Raw genomic sequence first — 25,086 nt, 5'->3', positions numbered from 1 at the left:
CCCATTCATGGAATTTTTGTGACACCCTACGGCCTTCCCGTTTCCATTGCTCATGGTACATGGCCTTCAACTCCTCCCTCTTCATTGTTAGGTTATGTAGTGTGGCTTGAGCGAGACTGGCCTTGTGTTGTGACTCAAGGACGCTAATTTCTAACAATAGTTTAGATAGTTGCTGCGCAAATTCCTTTTTCCTTCTGGAGCCCAACTCCATGAATTTACCTTGCATATGGGCCTTATGGGCTTCCCACAGTACTCCTGGGGAAATGTCTGGGTGGGTATTATCTTTGAAATACTGATTTAGTTCCTCTTGCATGTGTATTTTGTCTGCCTCCTCACTAATAAGGTTCTCATTTAATTTCCAATTGGCTGGTTTTCGGGGCAACGAAGAGATATTAATGGTAAGCAAAATGGGGGCATGATCAGATATGGTTGATGAAGCAATTACTGAATTTGTCAATAGGGAAAGGTGGTGGTGATCAAGAAAAAAAAAATCAATCCTGGAATAGGATTGGTGGGCGCTCGAGTAATACGTATAGTCTCTTGCTCGCGGATGCATTATCCTCCATGCGTCCATTAACTGGGTGTCACACAAGCGTTTACGAATGTATGCAAGACGCTTACGAGGAACCGAAGACCTGCCCACGGACGTATCAAACACTGGTTCCAAGGGGACATTAAAGTCTCCAGCCAGGATAACACATCCACTAGCAAAGTCCCTCAATTTCGCAAGCGTAGTGGCAATAAAAGTGGCCTGATCTCGATTAGGAGCATAGAGGGTCGCCAACGTACATGGCATCCCGCCCAGGCTGCCCCTGAGGAACAGAAAGCGTCCGTGAGGGTCACTCAACATCTCTAGCATGTTAAAAGGGGTACCTCCACGGAACCCAATGGCCACACCCTTTGCCTTATGTACATCAGAGAGACTATAATACCAGACTGGGTATTGCGGGGAGAATAATTTCACCGAAGTGGTGTGGGTAAGATGGGTCTCCTGCAAGAAGACAATGTCCCCCCGCAGGCGACCCAGTTCCCGGTATAGGCTATGACGTTTACCAGGGGCATGAAGGCCCCTCACGTTTAATGATAACAATTCCACCGTGGCCATGGGGATCCGTCAGAGAACTCCAAATACAGCCCGTTACCAGGAAACAGGACCAGAGGCAGGGGAAGTAAAGGGCAGGGGGATGAAAGAAAAAGTGTGAAAAGGAGAGGAAAGAGAAGGAGAGTAGTGAGAAGGTAAGTATTACAGGTTATGACCTGCAACCCCTGCAGCACACACAACCCAGACCCAATTGGGTCTACCGCGGCATGCGCACACAGCAGATTGCAGTGCAGTAAAGGAGCAATTGACCGCCCCCCCCCCCCCCCCCCCGGAGCCCCAGCCATCGAAACGGCCGGAGCCCGGGGGCCAAGATCCGCCCAACGCCCCCCGGAGGGAAAACACATGTGGCCAGGCAGCAGCAACCCGCAACCGTCTAAAACAGAAGTCGCAGGCCGCAGCTCCGGCTCCAACCCCAAATTACAAATTATATAATAACACATAAATGAAAGAAATAGCACAGAGTTCATGTACACTTAGGGAAACACAAGAACCGAGAACACCAGCCACCAACGTTCACAATAGGGGATCCAAGTGTCATGAGGTAGAGACAGTCAGAGGCATGTCCCAAGTGTCCCCGGTGCAGGACCACCCGTAGGCACTCCAACACTTCGTTCCCATTAAATTAGACACCCCGTAGGCAGCTGAGAGAGTATGACGTTAAACACCAAAACAGAAATAAAAATGAAAGGTAACATAAACAACTTGTTATACTTGCGGGACCAGGGAAGCCGCGCCATCAGTGCGGAATACTGGACAGAAGAGCGCCATCAGACGTGCCATCTATGCATGCATATTAGCTGGGCTAAAAAAGGGGACGCGTTGCTTGCGGGACACTCTCTGCCATGGCTCCTCAGGATTATTCGGTAGGGGTGGGATGCCTTCCTGCCAACCCGGTAAATCCGGCGGGGATATGCTCACATCCATGCAGAATTTTTCCAGATCTTCTGGGAACCGCAGAACCGCCGTCTTCCCATCTCTGTGTGCGATCAGGGCGGCAGGGAAACTCCACCGGTAGTTGATGGAGGACAAGCGCAGTTTCTCAGTTAGGGGACGCAGGGCCCTGCGTCTCTCCAGAGTCTCCCTGGCCAAATCAGGAAAAAAAGAGAGTGACGCCCCATCAAAGTCCAGGACTGGGGTCCCCTTGAGTTTTTTCATGATGCGTTCCTTCTCTTCAAAATAGTGCACTCTGCAGATCACATCACGCAGAGTCTCCGCCGGCAGGTTACGAGGGCGGAGGGCCCTGTGAACTTGGTCAATTTTCAAAGGATGGTCAGCCGCATTCCCCAATAGGCCGTTAAAGATTCCTCTTACCATTGGGAGGAGGTCCTCGTCCCCGGTCGCCTCCGGGAGCCCCCGGATCCGGATGTTGTTCCGTCTGTTACGGTTCTCTGGTCCTCGATCTTATAGAGGGAAGACCGATGAGCGATAGCGAGAGAGCGGGTAGTTGCTTGCAGAGACCTAATGGCAGTAGCATGCCTGTCCAGCCTCTGCTCGGTCTCCTCTACTTGCGCGAGATCCGAATGGACAGCGGACACTTCTCTCTTGATGGATTTCTCTAGCCCCAAGAGCATCGATGCCAGTTCAGACTTAGTAGGAAGTCCGCTCACCAGCGCTGCCACTTCCGATCGTCTTGTCTCACTCTCTTCCCCGTCAGAACCCGCTGACGAGGCCGGGGATTGAGATCTGCGTTCAGGCCTGGGGCGGGGGGCGGGGCCTGCGGCCGCGCTCGTGGTAAGCAGAGAGCGGCCTAGGCCATCCATGTCCCCCACCTCATCAGGCTCCGCCAGGAACCGTTTGATCGATCCCTCGGGCGCGCCCTTCTTCGGCAGGGACTTGCCGGTTCTCCTACCCATCGTTCCCAGGCATGTGGAGTAGTTCATGTGGTGAATAAGTGCTAAAATACCGGGGTCAGCGCCGGAGCTCAGGGACAGTGTGTCCTCACCGCTGCATGCCGAGACCACGCCCCGAGGAAATCCTTTGATTACGTGAAAGCGGCTTTGAGAGCACGTTACATCCGCTATAGTGTTCTTTTTCCGGCCCGGATGGAGAGACGATCCGCTTCTTTAACACCCCCGGAGAGGCATCCGCCTGGATTGATTCGCTGGCGCCAGCCCGCTGATCGACTAACTACCTCTTCGGAATTGTTTACAACCCATTCTACTGTTGGGATGCCCACGGCCTTTGTTGCACCTGTTGTGCCCTGTTTGCACCGATGGTGGGCTCACCTCTAATGCTGGCAGCAACCTCCCCGGTAGCGGGAGTTCAAGTTGATACCCCTGACCTGAGATACGGTCGGGAGAAGGCTGTGACATGCCGCTCCTCTTTGCCCTTTCCTGCTCCCTCCTGGAGCATGGGGGCTCATACCATATGTTCCTTCTTCCCCTTTTTGGGTCATTTTCACTGATGGGACAAACTGCAATTTTTCTTTATCCTCCCAGATCCATGTCCCTGTCAGCCTCCTTCATAGAGCAGGCGGTTGCCTCACGCCTAGTGAGCCGCTCACTTGGTTACCTAAACCCCCCCAGGATGTCTGGGGGGTGGAACTTGCCTCCTGCATGGACCCCCAGTTACAGCGGGCGAGCTGATATACTTTGGGATGAATACCCTCCTCAGTTTAAGGGGGTTGGGTGGGGTGGGGAGTGGGGACTGTTCCCCTAACGGGGCCAGGGACTTTTGTTTCCCTTTTTCTTTTTTCATGTATGGTTATTGGGGTTATCTGTTTGTTCTATGTTTAGTTTTATTGTACTTGTTTACTAAAAATATTGATATTTCAGTGTTGCATTGTCCTCGGATATGTATGTCCCGGGTCCAGCGGTCCAATCCGGGAGCAGGGTTCCACAATGATCCTGATCCTTCCACTGCCCCCAGAATCCATGTCTACACTTAACATTGTATCCTGGAACACCAGGGGATTGAACTCCCCGGTTAAGCGATCCCTGGTGTTCCAATTTCTTCAAAGTTATAACCCACACATATGCGTACTCCAGGAAATGCACCTCATCGGCAGTAGACTTCTTTCCCTCAGAAAACCCTGGGTGGGGTACCATTACCACTCCACCCACTCTAGTTTTGCCAGGGGGGTAAGTGTCCTAGTATTGAAGTCCCTCCCCTTTCGGCTCCTGGATCTGGCCTTGGACCCGGACGGCAGGTATGTCATTATTCATGCGACAATTTACTCAATGACCTGGACCATTGTGGGATTATACTTGCCCCCGCCGGCCTCATTGCTGGTGCTGAACCAAATCACTAGCAAGATGGCCGAGTTTGCCTCTGATAATGCTCTTATCCTGGGTGATTTTAATCTAGTTCCTGACCCAGACATGGACAGACTGACTCCGGGGGGACACCATGGACCTGGGCTGGCTGCCTGGGCAGACACATATGGCCCCGACGGATGTCTGGAGGTGGAGACACCCCGGGTCTCGGGCATTTACATGTCACTCTGCCACCCATAAAACATTCTCCCGCATTGACTTGGTCTTTGCGCGGAGCCCAGTCCTCCCAAGGGTCGTAGACATACAAATATTGCCCAGGGGGATATCGGACCATGCACCTCTGTTTCTGACATTGGATCTTTCCCTGGGACCAGCGGTTAGACTATGGGGGCTTTCCAGGTTCTGGATCTCAGATGCCGCTGTGGATGCTCATTTTAGGACCGAATTGAACAGCTATTGGGAGGAGAATGCAGGTTCGGCTGGGGCCACGGTAGTCTGGGATGCCTTTAAGGCTACCACGAGGGGGCACTATCAGACTATCATTGGCAAAATACGCAGGGAACGTAGAGCAGAGCTAAAAAAAGCTGAGGGAGAGGCGGTCTGCGCGGAGGCTCTTTTTGTCCGCACTCGGGACCCCCAACATTATTGGCAATTGCAAATCCTGACCAGGGAGGCTGTTGATCTTCATACCTCTCTCACCCAGAAGAGAATGCTAGCTCAGTCCCAGCGGATCTTTGAGCAGGGGGAGAGGTCGGGGAGGATGCTGGCCTGGCTCTCCAGGGAACAGGCAGGGGGGTTGAGCATTTCACATATCAGGGACAAATCCGGTCAGTTACTTCACACCCCAGACGGGATTAATAACTGTTTTGCGGAGTTTTATACATCTCTCTACACCTCTAGGTCGGATTACAGTAAGGAAGAACTAACGACCTACTTGGCCGACATAGATATACCAATCCTCACGGAAACGTACCGAAATAGGCTGGACGCCCCTATCACGGTTCTGGAGATTCTCCAGGTGCTTAAATCTATGCAGGTGGGTAAGACGTCGGGACCGGACGGAATCCCGGCGGAATTCTATAAGCACTACGCTACGGAGCTCTCTGAAAGACTCCACCATCTATTCTCTGCGTCGTCGCATATTGATAAACTTCCCGACACCATGAGCGAGGCGATCATAGTGGTGATCCCCAAGCCGGGGAAAGACCCCACCTTGTGTTCGTCATACCGCCCTATATCACTGTTAAATGTGGACGCGAAAATACTGGCCAAAATCCTGGCCAACAGACTAACTTAGTCATCACGGCCCTTGTCCATAGTGACCAAACAGGTTTTATGCCAGGCAGAGGCACAGACATTAATATCAGACGCCTACTCACGCACATAGATAGCGGCCGGGGGTAGACGGGTGTAGCGGCCTCGCTCGACGCGGAGAAGGCTTTCGACTCTGTTGAGTGGGGTTACCTATGGGAGGTGCTCTCGCAATTCAGATTTGGCCCAGGATTTACGAATTGGATCCGCATGCTGTACCACAGCCCCTCTGCTAGAATCCGTACCAATGGCTGTCTCTCCGGGCAGTTTCAGCTGGCACGGGGTACGAGACAGGGGCACCCCCTCTGACCAGCCTTATTTGTCCTTGCGATGGAGCCCTTGGCTATTTTGCTGAGAGCGGATACTGGGATAAAGGGGATACAAGTAGGGCCCATCGAGGAAAAGCTGTCCTTGTATGCAGATGATGCTCTGCTTTATTTAGTGGACGCGTCGTCTTCTTTGGGCACTGCACTGGAACTGATTAATCAATTCGGTCAGTACTCGGGTATCCGCATCAATTGGGACAAACCGGTTGTTTTCCCACTCCACTCCTCGACCCCTCGCATGCCTCATCCACAGCTTAAATGAGTGGAAAGTTTTATATACCTGGGGATTAAGGTCAGTGGTAGAGTTCAGAACTATCTGGAGGACAATATACAGCCACTCATGACACAATTAGGGGCTAGGGGCACGGCATGGCGATCTCTCCCTTTATCCCCAGTGGGCAGAGTCAATTTGTTAAAAATTATCTATCTCCCCAAGTACCTGTACTTCTTTCGTAATACCCCCATCCACATTCCCAGGACTTTTTTCCAGAGACTGGAGAGTCTGTTGATATCCTTTGTCTGGGCTGGGAGACCCCCCAGGGTAGCTAAGCAGATACTATATCTCCCACTATCGGGGGGTGGGCCTGGCGCTCCCAAACTTTCAGATCTACTACTGGGCGGCCGTTTTGGTCACAATTCGGTGGTGGTTCTCCCAGCCCACACAAAACCCGGCGGTCACCCTGGAGGCAGCCATCCTTGGCTCCTATGCAGCTCTGAGTAACCTACCATTTCGGGGGCTTAGGGCGAGCTCCTCCATGACGGGCTTGATGCGTACCACGGTGAGGGTCTGGCGGGAGACAAGGAGGAGCTATGGAAAGCCCAACCACATCTCCCCACATATGCCCCTATGGGGCAACCCCATGCTCCCTCACCTGAATAGTATCCCAGACCCTTCTCTGTGGGCGAAAAGAGGAATCGTCACATTAAAGCACATAGTTTATCAGGGTAGGCTAATGATCGCCTGGGAATACTGGATGCCGTAGGCTTCTTTTTATGTTGTTGGCTTGACCTGTTTTTTTTAGCTTGTTTCCCAAGGTGACCATCTTGGCCTTTGTCAAGAGGCTTCAGAGTGCCCAAAGAGAGTGCCTACGGCCAAATCACCCTGAAAGAGCCCAATCTCATCTGATCTTGGAGGCTAAGCAGCGATGGGCCTGGTTAGTACCTGGATGGGAGACAGCCTGGGAAAACCAGGTGCCGTAGGCTTCTCATTATGTTGTCGGCGTTGACCTGTTTTTTTTCCCTTGTTTCCCAAGGTGACCATCTTGGCATGTGTCAAGAGGGTTGAGAGTGCACAAAGAAATTGCCTATGGGCACAACACCCTGAAAGCGCCCAATCTCGTTTGGTCTCAGAGGCTAAGCAGGGTTGGGCCTGGTTTGTACCTGGATGGGAGACCGCCTGGGTTTTCCAGATGCCGCAGGCTTCTTTTTATGTTGTTGGTGTTGACCTGTTTTTTTCGCTTGGTTCCCAAAGTGATCATCTTGGCATTTGTCAAGAGGGCTGAGAGTGCCTAAAGAGATCGCTTACAGCCGCATCACCCTGAAAGCACCCTATCTCTTCTGATCTCAGAGGCTAAGAAGGGTTGGGCCTAGTTAGTACTTGAATGGGAGACGGCCTTGGAATACCAGGTGCCGTATTCTTCTTTTTATGTTCTTGGCGTTGACCTGCTTTTTTTCGCTTGTTTCCCAGGCTGACTATCTTGGCATTTTTCAAGAGGGATGAGAGTGCCCAAAGAGATTACCTATGGGCATATCACCCTGAAAGCGCCCAATCTCCGCTGATCTCAGAGGCTAGAAAGGGTCGCGCCTTGTTAATACCTGGATGGGAGACCGCCTGGGAATACTAGGTGCTGTAGGCTTCTTTTTATGTTGTTGGCGTTGACTTGTTTTTTTTGTTTGTTTCCCAAGGTGACCATCTTGGCATTTGTCAAGAGGGTTGAGAGTGCCTAAAGAGATCGCTTACAGCCGCATCACTCTGAAAGCACCCTATCTCTTCTGATCTCAGAGGCTAAGAAGGGTTGGGCCTAGTTAGTACTTGAATGGGAGACGGCCTTGGAATACCAGGTGCCGTATTCTTCTTTTTATGTTGTTGGCGTTGACCTGCTTTTTTTCGCTTGTTTCCCAGGCTGACTATCTTGGCATTTTTCAAGAGGGATGAGAGTGCCCAAAGAGATTACCTATGGGCATATCACCCTGAAAGCGCCCAATCTCCGTTGATCTCAGAGGCTAGAAAGGGTCGCGCCTTGTTAATACCTGGATGGGAGACCGCCTGGGAATACTAGGTGCTGTAGGCTTCTTTTTATGTTGTTGGCGTTGACTTGTTTTTTTTGTTTGTTTCCCAAGGTGACCATCTTGGCGTTTGTCAAGAGGGTTGAGCGTGCCTGAAAAAATCTACTATGGCTGCATCACCCTGAAAGAGCCAAATCTCATTTGATCTCAGAGGCTAAGCAGGGTTGGGACCTGGTTAGTACCTGGATGGGAGAACGCCTGGGATTTCTCGATGCCATAGGCTTTTTTTTTAAGTTGTTGGCATTGACTTATTTTTTTTTTTTTTATTCTTTTATTAAGTATAAGTAGAACAACAAAAATATAACAGTCAACCATACAGCATGACCCAGGGTCATAATTACATGGTAACAAAAAATAGGCAGCCAAATAACTCTGGGTTCTCAGAGGGGAGTGCTACAGTTTCATGCAGAAAAGAGAGAAACCACACCTCCGACATGTAGTACAGTATAACTAGTGCAGCTCCGTTCGGACAAATCTAATCATGGAGAACAACTGGGACCACAGCGAGCCAGCTTATCATGACCTCTGTGAACCAGAGTAAAATATGAGCCGGTCGTGTCCAAAACCCTGGGGTTCTTCTGGGTCCCGAAGGCTAGTAAGGAGACAAGGCATAGTCAAAAGGGAGGACGGGGGGAGAAGAGAGTGCAAAGACGGAGAGAGAGGAGGGGGGGGATGGCGGCAGGGAAAAAATAAAAAATAAAGACAAAAAGGGGGGAGGGAATGCCACCCAGGGCAGACATGGCCTACGTAGGTAAACGTTAGACCGCAAAGCTGTACACGTGCTATTCTCCTCGGACTTCTTACCATTGGCTCTGATATCCATGCAATATGATTGTTTGTAACTATTTGTATCACACATTCGGTGAAGTTGCCTTTGCATTGTATGTCGCATACTACTAAATAACAAAATAAAAATAAAAAAAAAAAGAAGCCTATGGCACCTGGTATTCCCAGGCGGTCTCCCATCCAGGTACTAACCAGGCCCGACACTGTTTAGCCTCCGAGATCAGACGAGATTGGGCGCTTTCAGGGTGATGGGGCCATAGGTGATCTCTTCGGGCACTCTCAACCCTCTTGACAAACGTCAAGATGGTCACCTTGGGAAACAAGTGAAAAAAAAAAACAGGTCAAGGCCAACAACATAAAAAGAAGCCTACAGCACCTAGTATTCCCAGGCGGTCTCCCATCCAGGTATTAACAAGGCGCGACCCTTTCTAGCCTCTGAGATCAGCGGAGATTGGGCGCTTTCAGGGTGATATGCCCATAGGTAATCTCTTTGGGCACTCTCATCCCTCTTGAAAAATGCCAAGATAGTCAGCCTGGGAAACAAGCGAAAAAAAGCAGGTCAACGCCAACAACATAAAAAGAAGAATACGGCACCTGGTATTCCAAGGCCGTCTCCCATTCAAGTACTAACTAGGCCCAACCCTTCTTAGCCTCTGAGATCAGAAGAGATAGGGTGCTTTCAGAGTGATGCGGCTGTAAGCGATCTCTTTAGGCACTCTCAACCCTCTTGACAAACGCCAAGATGGTCACCTTGGGAAACAAACAAAAAAAACAAGTCAACGCCAACAACATAAAAAGAAGCCTACAGCACCTAGTATTCCCAGGCGGTCTCCCATCCAGGTATTAACAAGGCGCGACCCTTTCTAGCCTCTGAGATCAGCGGAGATTGGGCGCTTTCAGGGTGATATGCCCATAGGTAATCTCTTTGGGCACTCTCATCCCTCTTGAAAAATGCCAAGATAGTCAGCCTGGGAAACAAGCGAAAAAAAGCAGGTCAACGCCAAGAACATAAAAAGAAGAATACGGCACCTGGTATTCCAAGGCCGTCTCCCATTCAAGTACTAACTAGGCCCAACCCTTCTTAGCCTCTGAGATCAGAAGAGATAGGGTGCTTTCAGGGTGATGCGGCTGTAAGCGATCTCTTTAGGCACTCTCAGCCCTCTTGACAAATGCCAAGATGATCACTTTGGGAACCAAGCGAAAAAAACAGGTCAACACCAACAACATAAAAAGAAGCCTGCGGCATCTGGAAAACCCAGGCGGTCTCCCATCCAGGTACAAACCAGGCCCAACCCTGCTTAGCCTCTGAGACCAAACGAGATTGGGCGCTTTCAGGGTGTTGTGCCCATAGGCAATTTCTTTGTGCACTCTCAACCCTCTTGACACATGCCAAGATGGTCACCTTGGGAAACAAGGGAAAAAAAACAGGTCAACGCCGACAACATAATGAGAAGCCTACGGCACCTGGTTTTCCCAGGCTGTCTCCCATCCAGGTACTAACCAGGCCCGACACTGTTTAGCCTCCGAGATCAGACGAGATTAGGCGCTTTCAGGGTGATGGGGCCATAGGTGATCTCTTCGGGCACTCTCAACCCTTTTGACAAACGTCAAGATGGTCACCTTGGGAAACAAGTGAAAAAAAAAAACAGGTCAAGGCCAACAACATAAAAAGAAGCCTACAGCACCTAGTATTCCCAGGTGGTCTCCAATCCAGGTACTAGCAAGGCCCAACCCTGTTTAGCTTTTGAGGTCAGAGGAGATCGGGCGCTTTTAGGGTTATGTGCCCATAGGCAATCTCTTTGGGCATTCTCAACCCTCTTGACAAATGCCAAGATAGTCACCTTGAGATACAAGCGAAAAAAAACAGGTCAATGTCAACAACATAAAAAGAAGAATACGGCACCTGGTATTCCAACGCCATCTCCCATCCAGGTACTAACTAGGCCCAACCCTTCTTAGCCTCAGAGAAGAGAAGAGATAGGGCTCTTTCAGGGTGATGCTGCTGTAAGCGATCTCTTTGGGCACTCTCAACCCTCTTGACAAATGCCAGGATGGTCTCCTTGGGAAACAAGCGAAAAAAAAAAACGAATCAACGCCAACAACATAAAATGAAGCCTACAATAACTGGTATTCCCAGGTGGTCTCCCATCCAGGTACTAACCAGGCCCGACTCTTCTTAGCCATCAAGATCAGACGAGATTGGGTGCTTTCAGAGTGATGTGGCCATAGGAAATCTCTTCAGGCACTCTCAACCCTCTTGACAAACACCAAGATGGTCACTTTGGGAAACAAGCGAAAAAAAAACAGGTCAACGCCAACAACATAAAAAGAAGTCTACGACACCTGGTATTCCCAGGCGGTCTCCCATCCAGGTACTAACAAAGCCCGACTCTTCTTAGCCTCCAACATCAAACGAGATCGGTTGCTTTCAGGGTGATGTGCCCGTAGGCAATCTCTTCAGGCACTTTCAACCCTCTTGACAAACGCCAAGATGGTCACCTTGGGAAACAAGCAAAAAAAAATAATAAGTCGGAAGCTAGAGACAATACGGCCCGAGTCCTCAATTTAATCCATGTGGCGCATGTACAGGGAAGGCCCTTGCTTATGTTGTCAACGGACGCGAAGAAGGCCTTTGACAGGGTGGCCTGGCACATTTTTTTTAACAGAAAATTTTTATTGGACAAATCAGCATTACATTGCAAAGAATAGTAAATCCGATATTACACAGTTGTAGAAAGGAAAAAACCACCTTCATCCAGTAATCATTCTTATATTAATTAACCAGCAGTACAGATAACAGGAGTAACCATTACTCCATCATAAATACAGGACATCCCCAGCGGAACTTCACAGCCATCAGGCAGGTACCTGACATTTGCACGAGCCCACGGAAGGGGGGGGCAGGGAGGAAATGGTCGGGAGAGAGAGAACAGGGCGGGAGGGGGGTATCCACCACCGTCTCAGCTCAACTCAAAGTTAGGGGGAGGGGGTACCAAGAAGCGGACGCGTCTATCCAGGAAGACCAAATTTTATCAAATTTCCCTGGGCATTGTCTACTTTCATAGGTCAACTTATACAGGGGGAGCACCAGGTTCACTGATCTCCTCCACGAGGCAGGGGTAGGGGGGTCTTCGAGTTTCAATCTCAATAGAATCTCGCGTCTGGCATAATACAATGCGAAGGTAAGGCACAGTTTGCAGTACCTGTCCCCCTCAACGTCTGCCAAATGGCTCAATAGTAGGGTTTGAGGGTCGACCTGAAGGTTCGACCCGGTCACAGCATTTAGCGTAGAAACCACTTCCTCCCAGTAGGGCTGGATTTTGGGACATGACCAGACCATGTGCCAGAATGTGCCCACCTGCTGTTTACACCTTTGACAATTAGGGTCCCTTTGGAGGTAAATACGCGCCAGCCTCTGTGGGGTGAAGTAGGCCCTATGCAGGAATTTAAATTGTATAAACCTGCCCGAACTCCACTTCTCCCGGGATATGGTCAAACTAGTGTCATGTTCCACCGTGAGGTAAAGATATAAGGTCGACAGGGTTCTCCCCATCACCCTGGAAGTCAGTAGATGTTCAATGGAGTCCGATTCCAGAGTCAGAGGGGCAGGAAACTGAGCCCCAAAGGCGTGCTTCAGTTGCCAATATCTGAACTGCAAAGAAAGTGGAAGCTCATATGTACGTCTCAGTTCAAAGTGCCTGAAGAGATTGCCTACGGGCACATCACCCTGAAAGCACCCAATCTCGTTTGATGTTGTCGGCTAAGAAGAGTCTGGCCTTGTTAGTACCTGGATGGGAGACCGCCTGGGAATACCAGGTGTCGTAGGCTTCTTTTTATGTTATTGGCGTTGACCTGTTTTTTTTCCGCTTGTTTCCCAAGGTGACCATCTTGGTGTTTGTCAAGAGGGTTGAGAGTGCCTGAAGAGATTGCCTATGGCCACATCACTCTGAAAGCACCCAATCTCGTCTGATCTTGGAGGCTAAGAAGAGTCAGGCCTGCTTAGTACCTGGATGGGAGACCACCTGGGAATACCAGTTATTGTAGGCTTCTTTTTATGTTGTTGGCGTTGATTCGTTTTTTTTTTCGCTTGTTTCCCAAGGTGACCATCTTGGCATTTGTCAAGAGGGTTGAGAGTGCCCAAAGAGATCGCTTACAGCAGCATCACCCTGAAAGAGCCCTATCTCTTCTCTTCTCTGAGGCTAAGAAGGGTTGGGCCTAGTTAGTACCTGGATGGGAGATGGCGTTGGAATACCAGGTGCCGTATTCTTCTTTTTATGTTGTTGACATTGACCTGTTTTTTTTCGCTTGTTTCCCAAGGTGACTATCTTGGCATTTGTCAAGAGGGTTGAGAATGCCCAAAGAGATTGCCTATGGGCACATAAGCCTGAAAGCGCCCGATCTCCTCTGATCTCAGAAGCTAAACAGGGTTGGGCCTTGCTAGTATCTGGATTGGAGACCACCTGGGAATACTAGGTGCTGTAGGCTTCTTTTTATGTTGTTGGCCTTGACCTGTTTTTTTTTCCCAAGGTGACCATCTTGGTGTTTGTCAAGAGGGTTGAGAGTGCCCGAAGAGATCACCTACGGCCCCATCACCCTGAAAGCGCCCAATCTCGTCTGATCTCGGAGGCTAAACAGTGTCGGGCCTGGTTAGTACGTGGATGGGAGACCGCCTGGGAATACCAGGTGCCATAGGCTTCTTTTTTTATTTTTATTTTTATTTTTTTATTTTGTAGTATGCGACATACAATGCAAAGGCAACTTCAAAGAATGTGTGATACAAATAGTTACAAACAAACGATCATATTGCATGGATATCAGAGCCAATGGTAAGAAGTCCGAGGAGAATAGCACGTGTACAGCTTTGCGGTCATATCAAGATGAGATTAAAGCTCCATCTCGTTGGGATCCTCTACCACTTAAAATATTATTGATACTAGCCCTGCTACCCTCGAAGAGTTTCGATATCCATAGATAGGGGAAGAGTATTGTGTAGTAGTCAAATGAGGTCGGAACATACCATTTTCTTTTCCCTTTTTTGAGTTAAGAAGGGAAATAGTAGAACTGAAAGGAGGGAGAAGGGGAAAGAGAAGATTGGGGAAGGAAATGGCATAAAAGGAAAAGAAGGGGTAAGGGGGTGTCGTGGGTAGAGTGGATAGGGTGGGGCCCCCTCCCAGGGAGCAAGAGACGCCCTCGGTTTACCAGCTCATCAGCTGTCCAACGTTTGGAACAGCGATCTCCAACGATCACCATGAGCTTACTATGTCTCGCGGAGGTATTCTTCCGAAAAGCACAACTGTTCCAGTAGAACCATCTGTTCCCCTGCTCCTCCATTTTATCCCTCATTGTGGCAGTCAGGTCTTCCATTCCTTCAATATCATTTACCCTTGCAAACCACTGGGTCACCGTTGGAGCAGTTGCTGTTTCCACTGACTTGGAATGCAGGCCCTAGCTGCATTGAGGAGATGTTTAAGTAAGGACTTATGATAATGCTTTCTCGACATAGGAGTTAGATTGAGAAGAACTGCTGTGGGATCATTGGCTAAGGAAATGTCTGTGAACTTGTGGATGAGTCTCAGGACAGGCTGCCAGAATGTTTGTACTTTAGGGCATTCCCAGAAAATGTGGAGAATGGTGCCAGCCTGTTGCTCACAGCGCCAGCAGCGGTCAGATTGACCGGGGAATATTTTGGCCAACACCGCCAGTGTACGATACCAGCGTGTGATCACCTTATATGAGATCTCCTGATATTTACTGCAGAGTGACGTCTTATGGGCGAAAAAGAGTATTCTGTCCTTCTGTGGTTTGGAGAATGTAGTTTGTAAGTCCCTTTTCCATGTAGCTAGGAAGGGCGGATCCGTGGAGGATTGTGCGTCTGTCAGGATTTGGTAGGACCTAGAGAGGGAACCACGAATTGGGCCATCATCCAGGTAAAGTTTCTCGAAGGGGTGGAATTGTCTAGAGAAGAACGAATGGTTAGGTAGGGATCCGAGGAAATTGATGAGCTGTCTAGCTCTCCAGCTATCCATTGCAACAGGTACTTGCTCTAGCAGTATGGTCCCCGTGGGAATCCAGCCCGTGGGTCCAAGAAATAGGGCTGCTCTCAGAAGCCCTTTCAGGGCTTGCCTGGTAATGGCCTGGTCAGACAGGCCCGGAGGGAATCTAGGATGTCCAATAATTGGGGTCATAGGAGAAGGGAAGTTAGTCAGGTGGGAAAGGTGAAAAAAACGATCCATCTCGGCGAGCGAGGGGCCAATTAACGGGTGAGTAGTCACACAGGACTCCAATGGCCTCCCCGCCCAAGGCAGACCAGCCAGTGGAACCCGCGCCATCTCCTGCTCTAGCTTGACCCATAGCGTCAGTTCCCCATGCCGGCACCAGTCAACCACCCGTGTCATGTGCGTCGCTGTGTAATATAGAGCAGGGTCCGGGAAGCCAATACCTCCCCGTAATTTCGGTCGCAATAGCATTGCCCTACCAATACGCGTATGTTTGCCACGCCAGAGGAACTTGATAAAGATTGAGCGAACCGCATGAAAGAAAGTCTGGGGTATTTTGATAGGTAAGGCTTGTAGTAGATACAGAAGTCGTGGCATCGCGTTCATCTTCAACACATTACAGCGTCCGAACCATGACAGAGCTAGTGGGTCCCATCTTTTAAGGTCCGCTGTAAGCCCATAGGCTTCTTTTTATGTTGTTGGCTTTGACCTGTTTTTTTCGTTTGTTTCTCAAGGCGACCATCTTGGCGTTTTTGAAGAGGGTTGGGCGTGTCTTGAAGAGAACGCTTACGGCCACATCACCCTGAAAGCTCCCGATCTCGTCTGATTTCAGAGGCTAAGCAGTGTCAGGCCTGGTTAGTACCTGGATGGGAGACCGCCTGGGAATACCAGGTGCCATAGGCTTCTTTTTATGTTGTTGGCTTTGACCTGTTTTTTTGCTTGTTTCTCAAGGCGACCATCTTGGCGTTTGTCAAGAGGGTTGGGTGTGTTCTTTTGGGGGCGTGGCCTGACACGAATGGCGACGGATGTTAGATTGTAAGCTCCTGATACCTGCGGAGCTATCCGTCGCCATCCACACGATCCAGTGCCCAATCCCTGCTCAAGCCACCTCCGCCGGCTAGTTGGAGCCCGCAGCGGTGTCCCGGGCCTATATTGCAGCGCTCGGCGGCCCGTGGACTCCGCGGATCCGCCGCATTGCCGTCCGCCGGCCGCCGCCATCTTTCTGCCCCGAGGCCTCCCGGAAAAGCCTTGGCCCTGCTGCCTGCAGAGGTGAGAGACCTCCATCGGTCCCCCCACGTTGTCCACCCTCCTGCCAGGATCCCTCCGGTGGCGTTCCCTGGACTCTGGGGCGCTCGGGGAGGCCGCGGCCGGTTCCGGCCCAGTGAGGCCTACTAAGGCCTACGGATCCCCGGTGTTTCCTGCGGCCGCCACCCGAGATCGTGCTCCGCGGCCGTTCCGGCCTACCACCACGGCTGAGGGTCCTGCAGTTCTACCGGACAGGTGGACTAGAGATGGCTGAGTAGGGGGCACTTTCTTTTTGGAGCGCCCGGTCGCCTCTCGACCACCCCGACCATTTCAGTGCCTTACAGAGCACTATGCACTCCGCTAAGAAGAAGGGAGCCAAGCGGAACAACAAACTGTTCAAATCGGCGCCTCAAACCCGCCAGCAATTTCTATCCCCGGAGGCCAAGATGGCGGCGACTCGCACGAAGGAGGAGAGCGTGTCCCCAGGTCCAGCACCACTCTCGCATACAGAGCATACACCAGCAGATGGCTATCGGGAAATTCCGCCGGACCTCCACCCCATGGACGACGAACTGAGGCGGGCTGCCGTGCCGACAGGCGGAGTGGACGCTGAACTGCGTATGCTGCTCCAAGCGTTGCCGACGAAGGCGGACATAACCGCTCTGATAGGGACTGTGGAGGCGGCTCACCGCAAAGAGATGGCGGCAGTTAAGGCAGACGTATCGGCGCTTAATTCTAGGGTGGAGGCGGGGGAGGCCTCTCTGGCTGCTTTTGAACAACGTGTAGCGGCGGTGGATAGACTCCAGGAGGCACACGCAGAGACTCTGGTGGCACAACAACTCCACTTGGAGGAAATGGAGGATAGGAGTCGCAGGAACAACCTGCGACTCCGGGGCTTACCTGAGGCTACAGGCCCTGAAGACTTGCAGGATACCGCTCTTGCTATCTTCCGCGCTATAGAAGGCATCGAGCTCCCGGACCGGGTGGAGATCGACCGGATACACAGAGCGCTAGGCCCTAAACCTACGGACCCCCTGCGGCCCCGAGATGTTATTTGCAGGATCCACCACTATCCTCATAAGGAACAGATCCTACGCAAAGCCTGGAACGCCGGGGACCTGGAATTTGATGGGGCGACCATTAAGATCCTCCCGGACCTTTCCCGCCCCACCCTGCAAAGACGAGCCATGCTGCGGCCGCTGCTTGACCTTGCTCGCAGAAGAAATATAACTTACCGCTGGGGATATCCGCTTTCAGTGACATTTAAGAAAGATCAGAGATCGTTTACTTTGCGGAAACCTGAATCCCTGCCTGCCCTCTTTACCTTTCTTGGTTCAGAGCCGGTGAGGATGCCTGACTGGCTGGCTTTCCTCCCACGACCGCAAGGACAACCGAGTATGTCTGGACAAGGAGCTGCAGTGCCTCCCGGATTACAAAGAGGTCGTCGCCGACCTAGAGCGGTCTCTCAGGAGGATGTCCGTGAATCTTGATCTGGCTCCCGGGTGCTACCGCCCAACCTCGTTTGACCGTAATCGGATGATCCCAACCCCAGGTTCGGAACTCACCTGCTCAGTTAAGTTTTTGTTTCTTATCTTTGCCCCTACATTTCCAGTTACCTTTGCACCTTGACTGCCACCTGGCTCCCTCATGGTCCCCTGGCACCCCCCCCCCCCCCCGCCCTTTTTTTTTTTCTCTTTTTGGTGGGCTACCCGCCCCGAGGTGTTGAATGATCCTACCTGCATTTTACCAGCCCCCCCCCCTACGGGGAACTGTGAGGAGCTACGCCCCCACCCCTCGGTTGACGTATTTGACTTGCTGACTCTGCCCTGCCCGTCTGCCGTGGGACATCCCTTCTCAGTTACGGCAGGAACATTCCACGCTCCAGCGCCTAACCGGGGAGGACACCCTTTGCCACCGTTGGATGGGTGGGGATGGCTGCCGTGAAATCCCCCCATTGGCAACGGCCCTGAGAGTTGCAGTCATGTGAACCCCTCGGCTGGACATACGGACGGGTAGCCTGGACGGATGAGGAATGGGTTTGACATGTCTGCGCGCATGGAGCCCTGATGCCATGGGGGTTCTGGGGGCATGGGCATCCACTGGATTACGGACGCATTGAAAGATTCTGTCGCAGGTGTGTGTTTAGTTGGGGGCTCGGGTCGGGCTACCAGGCCGTTGGGCACCATTTGGCTGGCTACTTGTCCTGTATTAGGAGCCGATCTGGCTGACGATCGGCAGGCTCTCAGGGTATATCTGGGGAGGGTTGACAGTCTCCTACATGGCCTGGTAGATACAGGATTAACAGCCCTCTTACTGCGGCAATTCCTACGTTTGGGGCCAGGTGTCTACCGAAAAGCAGGTATGAGGGGGACGTATACCGTGGGGAATGGGAACACCTGTTTCGTTCACTTTTTTCAGTTTTTATGCATTTGTTGTCTCCTTTTTTCTGGGTTGGGGGTTATCCCTGTTGCAATATTTTTGGAGTGATACATGTTTTTTCATTTTTATGATGTGTCGGGTGGGGAGGTGTGGCTGGGCGCTCTCTTTTTGAGCCCTGTCCTACCTCTCCCCCAAATAGGTTGGTATATGTCGCTGGGTTCTGCCACACGGCTCCCAAGCGCCATATGCAAATATTATACTGTGTAAGGGACAAGGTGTTAGACTTTGTCCCATTTTCCTGACTCTTTTTCTCTTTCTTCTTTTAACGTTTTTTCCTTTTCTTTCTGGTATCTGTTTTAACCTTCTGTTTCCTTCCCCTCTCTTCCCTTGCCCTTTCCTTCCCGGTCCTTTCCGCCACCCGCCCAACCCCCCCCCCCCCCCCCCGGGTCCCCTATGGCATTCGACAGACTTACAGTGATGTCCCTGAACGTTAAGGGTCTTAACACGCCGGAGAAGAGGCGTATTTTGTTAGATGATTTAAAACGGTCCCAGGTAGACGTAGCTTTTCTCCAGGAGACCCACTTTAAGGATAATAAGCTACCTTATTTACGAAATAAGCTTTTCCCGATTGCCTATCATTCCACAAACCCAACGGCTAAGTCCAAGGGAGTCTCCATACTGATATCCAGTAGGTTTCCCTGGAACTGCCAGAGCTACACTCTGGACCCCTCAGGACGGTTTGTCTTCCTTAAGGGTACGGTAGGCCTCACGCAGCTTACACTGGCAGCGATATATGCCCCTAATGACCACCAGGCCACCTTTCTGGAAGAGACTTTAGAACGTCTCCAAGACTTCAGAGAGGGCCAGTTGATTATAGGGGGAGACTTTAATGCCCCAATTGACTCCCTCAGTGGACACTTCCTCCGGAAGGACCTCCATCCCCATAGGCCAACTCAAACGTATGTCTAAGACGTTCCATAAATCACAGCTGATAGACGTTTGGCGTCTGCAGCATTCGGGAGAGCGTGACTATACCTACTATTCCTCTGTACACCAGGTATACACTAGGATAGACTACTTCCTGATCCCCCATGCGCACCTACATGCCATTGAACACACGTCTATTGGACTTAGGACCTGGTCTGACCATGCACCTATATTTTTGACATACCGTATATCTGATCACGCCTCTTCCAGACACCGATTCTGGCGTCTGAACGAGAGCCTCCTGCAGGCACCGGAGGTGCTGGCGGAGGTGTCTAGGGAGCTGCATTGTTACTTCCAGGAGAATGCCCGACCTGGTTGTACGCCTGGGATTTTGTGGGAGGCTCACAAACCAGTGATTAGGGGGATCCTTATTAAGCATGGGGCCCGCATTAAACGGGAGCGTACCCAACAACTTACCCAACTCTTACAGAAACTTGCTGTTGCTGAGGGCAAACATAAGCATAATCCCACACTGTCCTCGGAGTCTGACTTGACAACCTTACGGAAACAGATCAACGATCTCCTCCACTACAGAGCTAAGGCACATTTACAGATCTGTCGTAGAATGACATATGAATCAGGGGACAAATCCGGGAAATTTTTGGCAAGAATGGTCAGAGACTTAAAACTTTCCACAGACGTCCCTCATATTAACAAGGCAGGGGGCGAAAGGGCAATCCTGCCCACACATATTACACAGGAGTTTCACTCTTTCTACTCCACCCTGTACAACCTGCCTCTGGTGACAGCGCCCCAATCAGACATGGACGAATACGTTGCGACCTCTCACATGCCCTCTCTCTCGCCTGACACGCAGAGGATCTTAGACTCTCCCATAACTTTACCAGAACTCCAAACGGCCATGAAGTCCCTGAAGCCCGGGAAAGCGCCGGGTCCTGACGGCTATACCTTACAATACTACAGAACCCTATTCCCAGTATTAGGCCCCCAACTACTCACGGTCTTTAATGCCATGGGGTCGGGAGAAACATTCGCCTCCGCTACCCTGGGTGCCCATATCTCCGTGATCCCTAAGGAGGGGAAGGACCCGGCGTCCTGTGGCAGTTATAGACCTATCTCGCTGCTGAACGTAGATCTCAAACTATTCACCAAAATACTGGCTACTCGGCTGGCATCGCATCTCCAGCAACTTATCCATCTGGATCAGGTGGGTTTTGTCCCGTCGAGGGAAGCTAGGGATAGTACCACCAAAGTGCTTAATTTGTTACATATTGTGAAATCAAAGAAGACCCCGTGTCTATTTTTAAACACTGATGCCGAAAAGGCGTTCGACCGGGTTAACTGGTCGTTTATGTTTACAGTACTACGACATATCGGACTGGGGGAGGTGATGCTGAGCCGCATAGCTAGTATATATAGTAGTCCTACAGCCCAGGTGAAGGCCAACGGTATACTATCAGAACCTTTTAAGATCACCAATGGGACGAGACAGGGTTGCCCATTGTCCCCCCTCCTTTTCGCTCTGTCCTTGGAACCGTTTTTAGCCAAGATCAGAATGAACCCCGATATACAAGGGGTGGCAATTGGCCGACTGCACTGTAAGCTGTCAGCCTATGCGGATGATATGCTCTTCTCCATCACTAACCCAATAATTTCCCTTCCGAACCTCCTTAGTTCATTCGAGACTTACGGGAAACTCTCTAACCTTCGAATTAACTTTATTAAATCTGAGGCAATGGGGATATCTATTCCGGCACGTACTCTCTCGATGTTACAATCCACCTTCCGATTTAGATGGACGTCCTCTGCCTTGACTTATCTGGGCACGAAAATCCCAACTGACCTGTCTCGCATCTATGACTATAACTTTCCCCCTTTGTTGATACAGATTAGGGCACTGCTAGACACATGGCATAAGGGACTACACTCATGGTTTGGGAGATGCAATCTACTAAAAATGAGTGTGCTGCCCAAATTGTTATACCTCTTTCAGGCTCTCCCGATCAGAATACCTCCCACATATTTTAAACAGGTGCAGACCCTGTTTGTCCAATTTGTCTGGGCATACAAGAAACCGCGCATACCACGTGCCCAACTTTCTGCGCCCAAACGATATGGGGGACTGGCACTCCCCGATATTAGGAGATACTACCAAGCAATACACTTAGGCAGAATCGTGGACTGGGGGAGACATCAAGAATTGAAATTATGGGTACAGATAGAACAACGGCAGGTAAACATTCCCCTGCGTTCTGCGCTATGGTGTGGTGGCTCCCTCCCCCCTGAGATAAAATCGCATCCCTTGATAGGGAACACTCTGACGCAATGTCTTCAGGTGACATTCCAAAACTCCCTGACTACCAAAACCTCTCCCTTGACCCCGATTCTAGGTAACCACCGGTTCCCCCCCGGGAACTCACCTACACGCTTTCAGGCGCTGAGGGAGTCAGATTGTGTAATGGCTGCACGATTTGTGCGGCGAGATAGGTGGCCCTTGTTAACGGAGCTAACCGACCCAGCGGGCTCCTTCCAGCTCTCCTTCTGGGACGCAGTACAGATACACCATTTTCTTCAAAGCATCCCAAATCCCCAGTCTTACACACGACCGCTGACCCCATACGAGGAATTCCTCACATGCACGGAACCAGTTTCTCGAGTCCTCTCTAAAATGTACTCGACACTGAATACACCAGCCCACCCGCCGAGCCTGGCGTGCTTGGACAAGTGGGAGGCGGAGCTTCAATGCACCTTTACTGCAGTCCAGAAACAGAATATAATTGACCATTCTCTTAAAACGTCACTGTGCACTAAAATACAAGAGACCAATTATAAAATCATGACCCGGTGGTATCTTACACCTAGTCGCCTACATGCCATTTTCCCAGACACGTCAGCAAGTTGCTGGCGATGTCATGAAGAGAGGGGGTCCATGTTACACATGTTTTGGTCCTGCCCTAAGTTGGCACCTTTCTGGACTGCAGTGCGAACGGTGTCTCAAAAATTTACAGACCTGCTGATTCCCAACGACCCGGCGTTCTTTCTACTCCATGTGTCCACCCTGCCCCCCCGAAGATACAAGAGATCTATACTGCGACACTTGACTAACGCTGCCAAATCCTGTATCCCCCTACTTTGGAAACAAGACTGTCCTCCGACCGTAGCAATGTGGTTGAGGAGGGTAGAAGACATGAATAAAATGGAGGACTTGGTGTTGACAGCGCAACACAGACAGGACACCTACAGGAAAACCTGGTCTCTCTGGAATATGTTCATACTTTCAGATGAAGGAAAGTCGCTGCTTGCGACTTGAGCTGTTGTGATTACATGGACACTAGGCAGTACACGGAGGTTCCAACCCCATGGACAGGTATCTCAGTCGCACGCCTCCCATTGTCCCTCCATGCCCCCCTTCTCTCCCGATCCTCCCCCCTCTCCCCTGTAACTTACCTTTCTTTCTTCTCTCATTCTTTTCTGGTAGCGATATGTCGGCCTATATTGTTTAGATTTTGGCTATACCAACAAACTGGACCTCGGGGACATATGGACCCTGGTTATATTCTCTTTCTTGTGCTGTTGGAATATGCACTGTATTTTATATCTTGTCAAGATGAGTGACTTGGAGGCTGCGACCTCCATTTTTTTGCTACCGCTGTATGTTAAACGGGTCCTTGTCCCATTGTTGAAAACTAATAAAATATATATTTGAAAAAAAAAGAGGGTTGGGCGTGTCTTGAAGAGAACGCTTACGGCCACATCACCCTGAAAGCACCCTATCTCCTCTGATTTCAGAGGCTAAGCAGCGTCAGGCCTGGTTAGTACCTGGATGGGAGACTGCCTGGGAAGACCAGCTGCCATAGAAGGATCTGGCCTGGTTAGTGTCATGATTGGGAGATCGCCTGGGAATACCGGATGCCGTAGGCTTCTTTTTATGTTGTTGGCTTTGACCTGTTTTTTTTAGCTTGTTTCCCAAGGTGACCATCTCTGCCTTTGTCAAGAGGCTTCAGAGTGCCCAAAGAGAGTGCCTACGGCCAAATCAACCTGAAAGAGCCCAATCTTATCTGATCTCGGAGGCTAAGCAGCGATGGGCCTGGTCAGTACCTGGATGGGAGACAGCCTGGGAATACCAGGTGCCGTAGACTTCTCATTATGTTGTCGGCGTTGACCTGTTTTTTTTTCCTTTTTTCCCAAGGTGACCATCTTGGCATTTATCAAGAGGGTTGAGAGTGCACAAAGAAATTGCCTACGGGCACAACACCCTGAAAGTTCCCAATCTCGTCTGGTCTCAGAGGCTAAGCAGGGTTGGGCCTGGTTTGTACCTGGATGGGAGACCACCTGGGTTTTCCAGATGCCGCAGGCTTCTTTTTATGTTGTTGGTGTTGACCTGTTTTTTTCGCTTGTTTCCCAAAGTGATCATCTTGGCATTTGTCAAGAGGGTTGAGAGTGCCTAAAGAGATCGCTTACAGCCGCATCACCCTGAAAGCACCCTATCTCTTCTGATCTCTGAGGCTAAGAAGGGTTGGGCCTAGTTAGTACTTGTATGGGAGACGGCCTTGGAATACCAGGTGCCGTATTCTTCTTTTTATGTTGTTGGCGTTGACCTGTTTTTTTTCGCTTGTTTCCCAGGGTGACTATCTTGGCATTTTTCAAGAGGGATGAGAGTGCCCAAAGAGATTGCCTATGGGCACATCACCCTGAAAGTGCCCGATCTCCTTTGATCTCTAAACAGGGTTGGGCCTTGCTAGTACCTGGATTGGAGACCACCTGGGAATACTAGGTGCTGTAGGCTTCTTTTTATGTTGTTGGTGTTGACTTGTTTATTTTTTTTTGTTTACCAAAGTTGACCATCTTGGTGTTTGTCAAGAGGGTTGAGAGTGCCTGAAGAAATCTGCTATGGCCACATCACCCTGAAAGAGCCCAATCTCATCTGATCTCAGAGGCTAAGCAGGGTTGGGATCAGTTTAGTACCTGGATGGGAGACCGCCTGGGATTTCCAGATGCCGTAGGCCTCTTTTTATGTTGTTGCCGTTGACCTATTTTTTTCTGCTTGTTCCCAAGGTGACCATCTTGGCGTTTGTCAAGAGAGTTGAGAGTGCCTGAAGATATTGGCTGTGGCCACATCACCCTGAATCTGTTCCATCTCGTCTGATCTTGGAGGCTAAGCAGGGTCGGGCCTGGTTAATGCCAGGATGGGAGACCGCCTGGGAATACCAGGTGTCGTAGGCTTCTTTTTTTTTTCAAATATAATTTTTTCTCCAAACAGGGGAAGATGGTCCCCCGAGTACATAATGCAACAGAGAAATACAGAGCAAAAAGCAGCTGAACAATACTTGATACAGGTATATTCGCAACTGTGAGTCTGCCTTCCATCAATCACAATGATTCGAGGCACGAATAAAGTACTGTACCAAGATCCAGGGTCACACAAACCCCAGGTCCCTCCTGCATAATCCATCCAGAGGGGGGTGTGGGGCCGTAATTCCCAATTTTCCACT

General features: G+C 50.5%; 12 pseudogenes; 8 read left to right on the top strand and 4 right to left on the bottom strand.

Moving 5' to 3' along the window:
- The first annotated feature begins 7,038 nt into the window (after positions 1–7,038).
- On the top strand, positions 7,039–7,157 carry LOC143945854 (5S ribosomal RNA; annotated as a pseudogene).
- A 2,012-nt stretch (positions 7,158–9,169) lies between these two features.
- LOC143946412 (5S ribosomal RNA) lies at positions 9,170–9,288 on the bottom strand (annotated as a pseudogene).
- Positions 9,289–10,478: 1,190 nt separating this feature from the next.
- Positions 10,479–10,597, bottom strand: LOC143948901 (5S ribosomal RNA; annotated as a pseudogene).
- Positions 10,598–10,699: 102 nt separating this feature from the next.
- Positions 10,700–10,818, bottom strand: LOC143950110 (5S ribosomal RNA; annotated as a pseudogene).
- Positions 10,819–11,138: 320 nt separating this feature from the next.
- On the bottom strand, positions 11,139–11,257 carry LOC143948378 (5S ribosomal RNA; annotated as a pseudogene).
- Positions 11,258–12,954: 1,697 nt separating this feature from the next.
- On the top strand, positions 12,955–13,073 carry LOC143948432 (5S ribosomal RNA; annotated as a pseudogene).
- A 319-nt stretch (positions 13,074–13,392) lies between these two features.
- Positions 13,393–13,511, top strand: LOC143950115 (5S ribosomal RNA; annotated as a pseudogene).
- A 91-nt stretch (positions 13,512–13,602) lies between these two features.
- On the top strand, positions 13,603–13,721 carry LOC143948107 (5S ribosomal RNA; annotated as a pseudogene).
- A 2,085-nt stretch (positions 13,722–15,806) lies between these two features.
- Positions 15,807–15,925, top strand: LOC143947564 (5S ribosomal RNA; annotated as a pseudogene).
- Positions 15,926–23,614: 7,689 nt separating this feature from the next.
- On the top strand, positions 23,615–23,733 carry LOC143949849 (5S ribosomal RNA; annotated as a pseudogene).
- Positions 23,734–24,480: 747 nt separating this feature from the next.
- On the top strand, positions 24,481–24,600 carry LOC143949929 (5S ribosomal RNA; annotated as a pseudogene).
- Positions 24,601–24,698: 98 nt separating this feature from the next.
- LOC143950086 (5S ribosomal RNA) lies at positions 24,699–24,817 on the top strand (annotated as a pseudogene).
- Positions 24,818–25,086: the final 269 nt, after the last annotated feature.

Source organism: Lithobates pipiens, unplaced genomic scaffold (genome assembly GCF_037356315.1).
Source record: "Lithobates pipiens isolate NorthernLeopardFrog02 unplaced genomic scaffold, aLitPip1_a1.2 Scaffold_30, whole genome shotgun sequence".
Lineage (NCBI taxonomy): Eukaryota > Metazoa > Chordata > Amphibia > Anura > Ranidae > Lithobates > Lithobates pipiens.
Note: the sequence above shows the minus strand (reverse complement) of the source record. Positions and strands in the feature narration are given on the sequence as shown.